This window comes from Macaca thibetana, chromosome 4 (genome assembly GCF_024542745.1).
Source record: "Macaca thibetana thibetana isolate TM-01 chromosome 4, ASM2454274v1, whole genome shotgun sequence".
Taxonomy (NCBI): domain Eukaryota; kingdom Metazoa; phylum Chordata; class Mammalia; order Primates; family Cercopithecidae; genus Macaca; species Macaca thibetana.
Window position 1 is genome coordinate 55,510,508 of NC_065581.1, and position 14,991 is coordinate 55,525,498.

General features: G+C 37.0%; 1 non-coding gene across 1 annotated transcript; it reads left to right on the top strand.

Annotated features, from left to right (window-relative positions):
• The first annotated feature begins 2,718 nt into the window (after positions 1-2,718).
• Positions 2,719-2,821, top strand: LOC126954032 (U6 spliceosomal RNA). The gene has a single exon (XR_007725487.1). It is a non-coding gene; the product is annotated as a U6 spliceosomal RNA (small nuclear RNA).
• Positions 2,822-14,991: the final 12,170 nt, after the last annotated feature.

Below are 14,991 nucleotides of genomic sequence, written 5' to 3' on the forward strand. Positions count from 1 at the left end.
TAATTTTGTAGAGTAATTTTACCCTGCTCTTATCTGCTAAGTACAACTATAATCTCTCGGGGGAGAAAACACAAAATGAAGTCAAACAGTAACTCTAAAAATTAGAAATACATAGGTACACTGGTTAGGAACCCTGGGAGTTGAAAAGCAACATAAGGACAGGGCATCTTACTATCCTTCATCCCCCAAAAATGTAACCCTGGCCAATGCCTAGGAGGTTCATTCTCTCTTGGATCACATATGAGTTCTCTCAGCAATACCAGGCAAGTCCAGTACCACTGGCAAAGAGGGTTGATCTGGATCCACACTAAGAATAAACAGCCAGAGGAAGCATTGTCCTTCCCTGAAATGCTAGAGACTACCCTCCCTCACTGAGAGTAGCCAAGTGAACTAGTCAAAACAAGCTGCCATACCTGGAACATGACCTTTTACTTATAGACAGGAAAAGCTTTTTCCTTACCTTGAGACACTAGGTGATGCAGCATGGGGCAACCCCTCCTGCCCCATTGAGAAGGACCAGCAAAGACCTGGGAGAGTTTCAGCCTCACTAAATAAATCAAGCAGACCAAAACAGCAAGGCGAAACTCTAAAAATGAAACTATCTTTGAAACCACAGCCAAAAAAAAAAAAAAAAAGTGCTGTGGAACTGCATGTTACAACTATACAGGGAGCTGCTTACTATAATAAAATATTTAAATAGGGCCTAGAATCTTCTAATGTAATATCAAAAATGTTCAGGACATAATAAAAAAAAGAAAAAAAATCTCAACACAGCAAGAACCAGGAATATTATAACTTGAATGAGATAAGTAATTTAATGTCGCTAACACTTAGTGAATCAAATGCTGGAATTATATGGCAAGAATTCTAAAGCAGTCATCAAAAACTTTTCTAGAAGCAATTACAAATTTCCTTGCAATAGCAAAAAAAGACTTTCTAATCTCAGCAAAGAAATAGAGGTTATGAAAAAGAACCAAATGTAAATAATAGAACTGAAAGATATGATAATAAAAATCTAAAAAACTTGCTGGATAGGTTCAGTGGTAGGTCATAGATAACAGAGGATAGGATCAGTTAACTTTAAAACAATCAACAGAACATATACAGTTTTCACAACAGAGAGAGAAAAGAGAGAATGCAACAGAGAGTGTGCACAGAGAGGATGTAAAAATAGAAGAAATAAAACTGCCCTTACTTACAGATGTCATGATTGTCTTCGTAGAAAACCCATGGCATCTATAAAAATGCTTCTAGAATGAATACGTGAGTTCAGCATGATTGCAAAATACAAGATCAATACACAAAAATCAGTCACTTTACTGTATAATACCAATGAACTTCGGTAGACCAAAATTAAAAACATAATACTATTTATAATCAGTCTAATGAAAATGAAGTACTTACTGAGGTATATACTTACTGAAACCTGTACAGAGTCTATATGTGGAAACTTATTAAATGCTGTTGAAAGAAATCAAAGGAAACCTAAACAAATATAGAAACGTAACATGTTCATAGATTTGAAAATTCAACATTGAAAAAAATGTGAATTCTCCCCAGATTGTTCTATGGGTTCAATGACAATTACTATCAATATTCCAGTAAGAATTTTTTTTTTTTTTTTTTTTTTTTTTGAGACAGAGTCTTGATCTATCGCCCAGGCTAGAGTGCAGTGGCACGATATGGCTCAATGCAACCTCCATCTCCTGAGTTTAAGCTATTCTCCTGCCTCAACCTCCTGAGTAGCTAGGATTACAGGTGCCTAGCTAATTTTTGTATTTTTAGTAGAGACGGGGTTTTACCATATTGGCCAGGCTGGTCTTGAACTCCTAACCTCATGATACACCCACCTTGGCCTCCCAAAGTGCTGGGATTACAAGCATGAGCCACCACGCCCGGCCCCCAGTAAGAATTTTTACAGGCATAGACAAGCTCATTATACAATATACACAGAAAAAAACACAGCTCTAGAATAACTTTTTAGAAAATCTTTGTACAGAAAAATAAAACAGAAGAAATTACTCTATTTGATATAAAATCTTATTATAAAGTGACTGTAAACAAGGCACCATGATACTGACAGAGGGATTATAGATTAGTGGAACAAAATAGAGAACCCAGAAATACACCTACATAAATATACTTAACTAATTTTTGACAAAGATGCAAAAGCAATTCCAAGGAGGAAATATGCCCTTTTCAACAAATGGTATTGAAGCAACTGGACATCCATAGGCAAGAAAATAAGCCTTGACCTAAATCTCAAGCCTTATACAAAAATTTATTCAAAATCAATCATAGATGTTAGTATAAAAGTATAAAACTTTTAGAAAAAAATATAGGAGACAGTCTTTAAAGTCTAAAGCTAGTGAAGAGTTGTTAGACTTGACATTAAGAGATGATCCATAAAAGGCAAAATTGATAACATGGACCCCACCAAAATTAAAAAGTTTTGCTTTGTGAGAGCTTGTGTGAAGAGGATGAAAAGACAATCTACACAATGGAAGAAAATACAAACCACATGTCTGAAAAAGGGCAGCTATTTAGAAGACAGAAAGAATTCTCAAAACTCAACGATGAAAAACAATTTAATTAGAAAATGGGCACAAAACATGAATAGACACTTCACTTAAGAGTGTGTACACATGACATATATGCACATGAAAAGATATGCAATGTCATCAGCCATTAGCAAAATGCAAAGTTAAACCACAGTGAGTGCTTGCTTCAGTAGCACATATGCTAAAATACTATGTAACAGAGATTAGTATAACTCCTGCACAAGGATAAAACACAAAGTCATAAACTGTCCCATATTTTGCATTCCTTTTCTAATGTTTACAGATAGGAAAACCGAGGCTCCAATAAGCAAAGTGACTTTCCCAACTAAGAGTCATTTCAGCTTTAAACTATGTCCAATTCCTCTTCCTCTTAACAAACAAAAACCACAATGAGGTATCACTGAGTATCTATCAGAAGAGGTATAATTAAGGCCAGGCGCAGTGGCTCACGCCCATAATCCCAGCACTTTGGGAGGCTGAGGCAGGTGGATAACCTGAGGTCAGGAGTTCGAGACCAGCTTGCCCAACATGGTGAAACCCTGTCTCTACTAAAAATATAAAAATTAGCCGGGCATGGTGGCAAGTGCCTGTAATCCCAGCTACTCAGGAGGCTGAGGAAGGAGAATTGCTTGAACCCGGGAGGTGGAGGTTGCAGTGAGCTGAGCTCATGCCACTGCACTCCAGCCTGGGCGACAGAGGGAGACTGTGTCTCAAAAAAAAAAAAAAAAAAAAAAAAAAAAAAAAAAAAAAAGAATAGATATAATTAAAATACTGGAACGATGTGTGACTATATACTATTTAATTCTTTGTCTTCTTTTTTTTTTTTTTTTTTTTTTTGAGATGGAGCCTCTCTCTGTCGCCCAGGCTAAAGACTCTCCTAAAATGGAAACTAATTTTCAGTCTGTTGGACAAACTACTAGTATGATTTGATATTTACAGATATTTTTACCACGCACTAGTAATAGAATAAACTAATACTTTCAGAATTTAGTGGTTGTTTTGCACTTAATGTATGAAGATAACATTGTACCAAATTATGCATTATTCATTGAGGAAAAAGAAGTCAACCAATATCCAATACATTTAAAATGTTTCATACTCTGAAATAATCCAATATGTTACATTTTGAATGTGGAAACTGTCAAAATACTGTTTCAAGCTGTTTCTTTTATCTTAGATTGATTTTACTCATTTTTATGCTCTGAATATTTTGTTTTCAATATACTAAAAAAGGATAGTACACTTTTATTGTTCGTTTTAATCATGTGTATGTCTATGTCATGAGCTTGATCTAAAAGACATTTTAAGAACTACTAGAAGATGTTACAAAGTAATTTGAACATCACTGAAATTTATTTCTACTTTTGATATCAAAGGCCCAATTGTAACTATTTCATTTTCTCTTAATATTTATGAGGCAACTGTGGACAAATTTCAGTTCTTCACACACAATAGTAAAAAGATTTAGACAAAAGTTTTCGTTTTTCTCCATGGTTATTTGTTCATTAAATTTTTGCTAGTAGATTTTACTTTTTAGAGCAGTTTTAGATTTGAAGAAAAATGAAATAGAAAGTACAGAGTCTCCATGTACCCCCTGATTTCTCCCCTCATACGTAGTTTCCCCTATTATTAACGTTTAGTATTAGTGTAGTACATTTGGTACAATTGATGGGCTAATATTCATAGTAGTTACTAATCAAAATCCATAATTTATATTAGAGTTCACTCTGTGTTGTAAACTTACGGGTTTTGGTAGATGTATGACACATATTCACCGTTACAGTATTATACAGAACAGTTTCATTGCCCAGAAAATCCTCTGTACTTCACCTGTTAATCTCTCCTTTCCTTCCACTGCAGTCCTTAGAAACTATTGATCTTTTTACTGCCTCCAGAGTTTTGTCATTCCACAATGTCATATAGTTGGAATTGTATAGTATGTAGCCTCTTCAGATTGATTGCTTTTTTTTTTTTTTTTTTTTTTTTTTTTTTTTTATGTTTTTTGAGACGAAGTTTCATTCTTGTTGCCCAGGCTGGAGCACAATGGTGTGGTCTCGGCTCACTGCAACCTCCGCCTCCCAGGTTCAAGTGATTCTCCTGCCTCAGCCTCCCAAGAACTAAGATTCCAGGCACCCACCACCACGCCCAGTCTAATTTTTATATTTTTAGTAGAGATGGTGTTTCACCATGTTGGCCAGGTTGGTCTCAAACTCCTGACCTCAGCTTATCTGCCTGCCTTGGCCTCCCAAAGTGCTGGGATTACAGGCATGAGACATGGCACCCTGCAGATTGACTACTTTCAATTACTGATTTGTTTATATGGTTTCTCAATGTCTTTCGATGGCTTGATAGCTCATTCACATGTATCACTAAATAATATTTCATTATATGGATATACCACAGTTTGTTTATCCATTCTTTGTGTCTTTGTGTCTTTCACAAAGCATAAACTTTTCATTCATGAAGTTCATCTTATAATTTTTCCTTTAATTGATGATACTTTCAGTGTTGTACTTACAAAGTCATCTCCAAATCAAGATCCTCTATCTGTTCTCCTATATTGTTGCCTAGGAGTTTTATAGTTTTGCATTTTATTTTTAGGTCTATGATTCATTTTGAGTTAATTTTTGTGAAAAGTATAGGATTTGTGTCTAGATTTATTCTTCTGTATAAGGATGTCCAATTGTTTAACCATCATTTGTTGAAAAGATTATCCTTTTTCTGTTGAATTACCTATGCTTTTTCATCAAAGATCGACTGACTATAATTGCATGGGTCTATTAATGGTCTCTCTATTCCGTGACTCTATTTACATATTTTTTCACTAATACCACACTGACTTGAATACTGTAGCTTTATAATAAGTCTTGAAGTCTGGTTGTGTTAGTCCTTTCACTGTTCTTCAATGTTGTGTTGTCTATTCTAAGTCCTCTCCCCCTTCATATAAACTTTAGAATGAGTCTGTGGGATCCAAAAAATAACTTGTTGTGATTTGTTCATTTGATTTTTGGTATGATTAACCCCTTAGATTTTATTCTTTTTTTAATCTTCAATTTTAAAACTATCACTATACAAAGATCCAAATTATTTTCTCCAATACAGGATTAATCTTAAACTTTAAGAAGTTTATTGTTTATATTGAGGTTTTGAACATCAGTTAAACATACTGCCTAATGATTTATTTTGTTTTGAACATCAATTAAACATACTGCCTAATGATTTATTTTCTATTACCTGCAGCCTAAAATAAAGAATGATGTTTTCTCTCTCTTTTTTTTTTAATAAATCAGTATTGAAATTGGAACTGTATTGAAAAGAATTCACAAAGAAGCAAACAACAACAAAACATCTTCACAGTAGGAAATAGTAATATAGCAGAGATGGAAGCAGACTAAAAATTCTTGAAGTTTTTTTCTTTGCTTTTGTTTTTTGTTTTAAGACGGAGTCTCATTCTGTCACCAGGCTGGAGAGCCTTGTTTTGAGATGGAGTCTCATTCTGTTGCCAGGCTGGAGTGCAATGGTGTGATCTTGCTCCTGCTCACTGCAACCTCCATCATCCAGGTTCAGATGATTCTCCTGCGTCAGCCTCCCAAGTAGCTGGCATTACAGGATCCCGCCACCATGCCCAGCTAATTTTTGTATTTTTAGTAGAGACAGGGTTTCACCATGTTGGCCAGGCTGGTCTCAAACTCCTAACCTCGTGATCCACCCATCTCAGCCTCCCAAAGCGCTAGGATTACAGGAATGAACCACCACACCAGGTCAATCCTTAAAAGTTTTATGATTTATTTGAATTTGATTTATTTTTATAGACACTGATTAATTTATATACAAATTTTAAAACATGTTATTAATCAGGACATAAAACCCAGACTAGAAAGTGAAACTAGAAGCATTCACATTAATTCATCATTTCAGTTAATTAGGTACCCATCCACTGTGGTGTCAAGTTAATTATGCGAAGGTCTACAAAAATATTTATGGGGTTGTAAAATGTTAGAAGACTAATAAATTTAATATATCTATAAATTTCTGGCATAGTATATCTCTTTTAAGACTATAGAAAATATTTACTCGGTGCATATGTTTTGTGCTTGGGTTTGTATTCAGTCTTAAATCAGTTATTGTAGTAAAAGTCACCTTTACAAAAAAGTTTCAAGTCACTTATTCTAAGCAAATTTTATACAGCAAACTGTCAATATTTTGCAGCCTTTGTATTGCCTGGGGAGTTCATGTGCAAAACATTTTACCTATATTGGAAATCATATTTCGATCAATGCATTTGTGAAATACATACTTACTGATTTTTTTTTAGGTTGACAAAAGTAATAATTTATACTGACTACAAGCTCAGGGCCCTTTCCTTCCATTACCTTATCTTATTCTCCTAACATCCACATGCAGTGGGTGGTACAGATGGTGTTGTACCTACCTCATCCATGAAGAAATACAAGAAGAATCATAAAGAAATTGCCCAAGTTTACACTAACTAGTAGTTATCAGAATTTAACCAAAGTAAATGTGATTCCAAGTAGAATGCTCTTCTACAACACCATATCCAGAGATGAAGAAAGAATAAAGAAGGGCTGGGCACGGCAGCTCACACCTGTAATCCCAGCACTTTGGGGGACCAAGGTGTGTGGATTACCTGAGGTCAGAAGTTCGAGACCAGCCTGGGCAACATGGTGAAAGCCTGTCTCTACTAAAAATACAAAATTAGCTGGGTGTGGTGGTGCGTGCCTGTAGTCCTAGCTACTTGGGAGGCTGAAGCAGGAGAATCACTTGAATCCAGGAGGCAGTGAGCTGAGATCACGCCATTGCACTCCAGCCTGGGCAACAAGAGTGAAACTCCATCTCAATAAATGAATGAATGAATGAATAAATAAATAAATAAATAAATAAATAAATAATAAAACTCTAGGCTGGGCACAATGGCTCACACCTGTAATCCTAGCACTTTGGGAGGCCAAGGCAAGTGGATTGCTTGAGTCAGGAGTTGAAGACCAACCTGACAAACACAGTGAAACCCTGTTTCTACTAAAAATTAAAAAAAAAAAAAATAGCTGGGCGTGGTGACAGGCACCTGTAATCCCAGCTACTCAGGAGGCTGAGGCATGAGAATTGCTTGAACCCAGGAGGCTGAGGTTGCAGATCATGCTACTGCACTCCAGCCTGGGTAACAGAGCAAGATGCTGCCTAAAAAAAAAAAAAAAACAAAAACAAAACTAGAAAACTCTGCAGGCTAACTTTGAAGGCAGAAAGTATTTTACAATTTTTCCTTCTCTTTAATGCAGAGAAGTGCTAGCATATATTGGACAATGTATTTACTATTACTCTTAATTTATATATCTATATATACACACTTAAATAGGCTACAAATAACATCAGAATTAATTGATATTCTTGATATGGTTTGGGTCTGTGTCCATGCCCAAATGTCATGTTGAATTATAATATCCAGTGTTGGAGGTAAGGCTTGGTATAAGGTGATTAGATCCTGGGGTGGATTTCTCATGAATGGTTTAGCATCATCCCCTTGGTGCTATTCTCATGATAGTGAGTGAGTTCTCAGGAGATCTGGCCATTTAATAGTTTGTAGCATTTCCCACCTCGCTCTCTTTTGCTCTTGCTCCTGCTCCAGCCATGTGAAGTGCCTGCTCCCTTTTCACCTTCTGCCATAATTGTAAGTTTCCTGAGGCCTCCCCAGAAGCCAAGGAGATGCCAGCACTATGCTTTCTGTACAGCCTGCAGAACTGTGAGCCAATTAAAGCTCTTTTCTTTATTAATTACCCTGTCCCAGGTGTCTCTTATAGCAATGTGAGATGGTACCAATATAACTCTCTTTACTTCTCTACATAAGTCCACAGGGGAAAAAATACTTTCCTTCTCTCAGGTGGGTTCAAAAAGATAATATTCTGCATTGCAGGTAACCAGATATACTTTTTTGTGAATATTTATTTATTCTTGTGACATTCTTTATAGGAGATTTGCCATTGTTGTGTGATCAGCTAGGCATTCATGTTCAAGTATAATGTTATTGGAAGCCCTCAGGGTACATGCCATTGGAAAAACATCAACCTGGGTTGCAGTGTGTATTAGTCTGTTCTCACACTGCTAATAAAGACATACCTGGGACTGGGTAATTTATAAAGAAAAAGAAGTTTAATGGACTCACAGTTTCACATGGCTGGAGAGGTCTCACAATCATGGCAGAAAGTGAGGAGGAGAAAAGTCATGTCTTACATGGCAGCAGGCAAGAGAGAGTGAGAACCAAGCAAAAGAGGAAACCCCTTGATATGATTTGGTTGTGTCCCCACTGAAATCTCAACTTGAATTACATCTCCTAGAATTCCCACGTGTTGTGGGATGGACCCAGGGGTAGGTAATTGAATCATGGGGACTAGTCTTTCCTGTGCTATTCTTATGATAGTGAATAAGTCTCACAAGATCTGATGAGTTTATCAGGACTTTCCATTTTTGCTTCTTCCTCATTTTCTCTTGCCACCACCATGTAAGAAGTGCCTTTCACCTTCTGCGATGATTATGAGACCTCTCCAGCCATGTGGAACTGTAAGTTAAATTAAACCTCCTTTTCTTCCCAGTCTTGGGTATGTCTTCATCAGCAGTGTAAAAACAGACTAATACAGTAAATTGGTACCAGTAGAGTGGTGTGTTGCTGAAAAGATACCCAAAAATGTGGACGCAACTTTGGAACTGGATAACAGACTGAGGTTGGAACAGTTTGGAGGGCAGAAGAAGACAGGAAAATGTGGGAAATTTGGAAGCTCCTAGAGATTTGTTGAATGACTTTGACAGAATGCTGATAGTGATATGAAAATAAGGTCCAGGCTGAGGTGGTCTCAGATGGAGATGAGGAATTTGTTGGGAACTGGAGCAAAGGTGACTCTTGTTATGTTTTATCAGAGACTGGTGGCATTTTGCCCCTGCCCTGGAAATTTGTGGGACTTTGAACTTGACAGCAATGATTTAGGGTACCTGGTGGAAGAAATTTCTAAGTAGCAAAGCATTCAAGAGGTGACTTGGGTACTGTTAAAGGCATTTAGTTTTGTAAGGGAAGCAAAGCATAAAAGTTTGGAACATTTGCAGCCTGACTATGTGATGGGAAAGAAAAACCCATCTTTTGGGGAGAAATTCAAGTGAGCTGTAGAAATTTGCATAAGTAGCAAGGAGCCTAATGTTAATCTCCAAGACCATGGGGAAAATGTAACCAGGCCATGTCAGAGACCTTCATGGCAGCCCCTCCCATCACAGGCCTGGAGACCCAGGAGGAAAAAGTGGTTTTGTGGGCCCAGCCCAGGGTCCCCATGCTGTGTGCAGCCTAGGGATTTGGTGCCCTGTGTCCCAGCTGCTCCAGCCATGGTAGAAAGGGGCCAACATAGAGCTTGGGCTGTGGCTTCAGAGGGTGGAAGCCCCAAGCCTTGGCAGCTTCCACGTGGTGTTGAGCCTGCAGGTGCACAGAAGTTAAGAATTGAGGTTTCGGAACCTCTGCCTAGATTTCGGAAGATGTGTGGAAACGCCTGGATGCCCAGGCAAAAATTTACTGCAGTGACAGGGCCCTCGTAGAGAACCTCTGCTAGCGCAGTGTGGATGGGAAATGTGGGATCAGAGCCCCCTCAGAGAGTCCCTACTGGAGCAATGCCTAGTGGAGCTGTGAGAAGAGAGTCACCATTCTCCAGACCCCAGAATGGTAGATCCACCAACAGCTTGCACCATGCACCTGGAAAAGCTGTAGACAATTAATACCAGCCTATTAAGGCAGTCAGGAGGGAGGCTGTACCATACAAAACCACAGGGACAGAGCTGCCCAAGACCATGGGAACCCACCTCTTGCATCAGTGTGACCTGGATGTGAGACCTAGAGTCAAAGGAAATCATTTTGGAGTTTTAAAATTTGACTGCCCCACTGGATTTCAGACTTGCATGGGCCCTCTGACCACTTTGTTTTGGCCAATTTCTCCCATTTGGAATGGCTGTATTTACCCAATACATGTACCCCCATCATATCTAGAGAGTAACCCGTTTGCTTTTGATTTTACAGGCTCATAGGTGGAAGAGACTTGCCTTGTCTCAGATGAGACTTTGGACTGTGGACTTTGAGTTAATGCTGAAATGAGTTAAAGACTTTGGGGGACTGTGGCAAAGGCATGATTGATTTTAAAATGTGAGGAGATAAGATTTGGAGGGGCAGGGGTGGAATTATATGGTTTGGTTGTGTCCCTACCAAAACCTCAATTTAAATTATATCTCCCAGAATTCCTGAGTGTTGTGGGAGGGATTTAGGAGGAGGTTACTGAATCATCGGGACTGGTCTTTCCCGTGCCAATCTTGCAATAGTGAATAAGTCTCACAAGATCTGATGGGTTTGTCAGGGGTTTCCACTTTTGCTTCTTCCTCATTTTCTCTTGCCGCCGCCATGCAAGATGTGCCTTTCACCCTCTGCCATGATTATTAGACCACCCCAGCCATGTGGAGTTGTAAGTCAAATTAAACCTCCTTTTCTTCCCAGTCTCAGGTATGTCTTTATCAGCAGCATAAAAATGTACTAAGATATTCCTTATAAAACTATCAAATCTCATGAGACTTATTGACCACTGGGAGAACAGTACAGAGGAAACAACCCCCATGATTCAATTATCTTCCATCAGGTCCTTCCCACAACACATAGGAATTATGGGAGCTACAATTCAAGATGAGATTTGGGTGGGGACACAGCCAAACCATATCAGAGAAATATGCTGCAATGTCACAGGGGTCCTGTAATCATGTTGAGTCAACACCTTTAGTAAAAAATTCTCACATTATTAAGGAGATGGCACTATATATACATAAAAGCTTCTGAAAAGTCAAATTATTGAATTTTTACCTATCTATTTCATATCAAACAGCATTTTATCATGTGCCTAATTTAGAATAATATGTTGAATCCCTAAATGTTCCATGTAATCAGATTTCCCCTGGAATTAATACCTTGAAATCTATTTTTTTAAGATGTTACATAGTGTTCTATCAGTGCTAGTACCTAACCTGTCAATTGTTATCCAATCAGGTGTATAATAAATTTCTTCTGTATGCCATATTTCATCAGGGTTCTGCTAGATCATCATACCTTTTTGCCACTCATATATAAAGGATATTAATATCATACTGCTGAGCATTTGAATGAAAACTGGATGAACCCCCAATAAACCTGAGCTGATTATGATCAGGAGAGAAGAGATTAGACCCTTTTTATCTTCTGATAAGACAGAGAGAAAACACTAGAGACAGCTTTTGATTGGACTTGCTGATACATAAGGAGCAGTGGCATCCATGAGGGACTCCCAAGCAGCAGCAGTCCATGGGCAGTCCTCAATGCTTCGCTTCCACTAACCCAGGCTCACATCCCTCATCGTTTGTGTGCCTGTTCTGTCAATCCCAGTCCTGGATTATCCCAACCTTGTTTCCTTCCACTTCTGCTCTGGCCCCTAAATGGTATTAGATCAAATGCAGAAATGACTGGTCAAACTTCAACTGGATTCTTTTCTACTCCTGTGCAATTATTTCATATCTCATCTGCTAATTTCACACTGTAATAATTTCCCAGAACAACTGCTTCCTTGAGTCTCTGGTCTTACTCTCCTTTTAGTCCTCTGTCTGAGCTAATGCTTTTAAAATCCATCTGGAGAAAATTTCCAAGTTTCTCTCACTTGTATCCATCATAATTGTGTTTCTATATTTACCTTTTGCCTTTGGACAGAGAAAGATTCCTCATCTTGTTTAAAGCTACCTCACTTGTAATAAATACTGATTTATTCCTCTTTCAGTTCTTAGATAACTTGTTTTCTCATCATTCCTTCTGTTTTTATTACTAAACTTCCTTTCCCATTGGCATTCAGAGGTCTCTCCTAACTTAATAACAACAATGAAACCCTTCACTTAATTTACCTGTCTTTTCTATTTAACTATTTTAAAACCTAAGTTTAAGAACTTAGACCATCAATGTTATTATCTTTGTAAATAGTTTTTGAGAGGGAAGAAGAAAATGTTTATATCTGTAAACATATACACATATAAACACTCACATTTATATACATATGTTTATACATGTATATGCGTGAACATATACACATGTGAATACATATACATTTATACACATATAAACATTTTCTTCTTCCTTCTCTTCTTCTTAATCTTTGTTCTTCTTCCCAATCTCCCTTGTTCATAAGAAGTGATACATAAATGCTCATTAATCCATTCATTGACATCAAAATGCTGTACAACTTTTTCTCAATTGGACAGTGTGGCTGCTAGTTAGAAGAAAACAACTCTCAGAGGAGCAAGTCCCACTCTTACTCTAGCCAGATGGTATTGCAATGAGGTGATGGGTTCCTTTTCTCCTGGGTGGAAGAAAGGACCCCATGTATGAATATGAAGCAAAACAAATAATCTAGAGGTGACTGAAACATGACATCACAGTGAACCTATAAAGCCACATATACAGTTTGCTCAATGGGGTAAAGTCTTTATTAATACAATTATAATTTAATAAATATCATAACATTGTTTTATTATCCTTTTGATTATCATTTACTGATGGTATCTGGAACATGGAATTTGACATAATTTATGAGCACTCAATATACATATGACAAAAAGTACAAGAAAGAAAATGAAGAAATAACACTGGCATGATGCCAATGATATGGGAATTTATTATCAGAGTCAATAAGCCAATTCTCTTTATCTTTAGGAACTGAACTTGGATAATATTCAGGTTCACAGATAGGTGCAACATTTACTGTGTTATCCAAAGTGGGAAGTTTTATGAGTAAAACTGGCAAAAGATTTAAACAAAAACTGTGTTATAAAAATTGCCACTTAACTTAGCGCATTAGTCCCATGAAATGAAGTGAACTGTGCTGGCACTAAGAACATAGGAGCCTGTTGATATTTTTCTCATCTCTTACTGCACATTTAAAAGTAAAATATTCAAACATGCAAATAACAACAGTAAGTAAGTTCCAATATTTACTAGTCAGTTTCTAGCATGCAGTAAACCATAGAGACCCTACTAGCTGAATAACTTGGAATGGACTACTTTCCTGCTCTACCTAACATGGGCCTTGTTAGTCTGGCTATTCACAATGATAGGGAATACATTTTTCTGTTCAATTTATATTTTTAAATATGCACTGTATGCCAGTCACTGAGATATATCCTAGAGATATACTCAAATTAGGCAGGATCTGCCCTTGAAGATTTACAGTGGTGCAGAATATGAGACCATTCTTCAGTTTCAGACTTATGCACTAATACATACATATACATTTTTAAAATTATCTCATTTAAATTATTCATCACATCATTTCCCTCCATTGGTGGAGAAAATCAAAGAGATTGAGGAAGAGAGAAACAGTTAGATGTAAAGCCAGATTTTGTTCAATACAACTTAAAAATTATTAAAATGTTGATTTACTCATCATTAAAAGTATCTCTTTCCAGGAAATCTGAAGTCTTGCACTGTAACAAAGGAATTGCCTCATCTGTCAGTCAATTACACTCAACTCATTAAGAACGTATGCCAATCATATCCCCATGCACATCAATCAATCAACTAAAAACTATCTGTATGGTGCATACAATGTATGCAAAATGCTAAAACTCTCCTTTTTCATTGGCATTATTGGAGGTATTCGAATTTTTAAATGGAAAGTTACCAGTATGTAACCCTTTGTTGGAATGTTAGTTGTCAGCCATCATGAAACAAATATAGCACAAGAGCTAGAAAGACCACACTGTTATCATAATCTCCATTAAAAGCAAAATGATAGTTCCTTCAGCATTGAATCATTACCTCTCATGACTTACACTCAGCAGACTCTAATCACCGATATAATATTTCATGTATCTCCAGGCTTTTGTTGAAAGCCTTATAACTGTGATGTCCTATCCATCTTACCTTGAAAATGTTCATTATGAAATTAGAGTTTACAAAGCTATGCCTGCCAGCAGAGTCATGTGATATCATGATGTCACATACCAGTAACTGAGCTTTGGTGTTTATGACTCATACTAGTAATCCATAATAAATCAGGCAGGCAGGGCTATTTGTGAGTCATTTAGCTATAAGATTTCCTTCTTGCTTGCTGAATGTTCCTGAAGAATATGCATCCCTTATATGTTGTACATGGTTCACATTAATAAATTCATTGATTTAAAAATCCATGTTGCTAAGCAAAGCCTTATATCAATCAATGGTTGATTGAACTTGATGACTGAGTTCCTTTTATCCTTTTAAATATATACAATAAAGGAAAGCAGTAATATTAGTCCCAGAAAAATTTGTAGTCTTTCCTTAAAATTGTGAATAACAATAGAAGTAAACTTGAATTATAAGAAGATATAAATGTTCATCTGAATTAGAATGTAT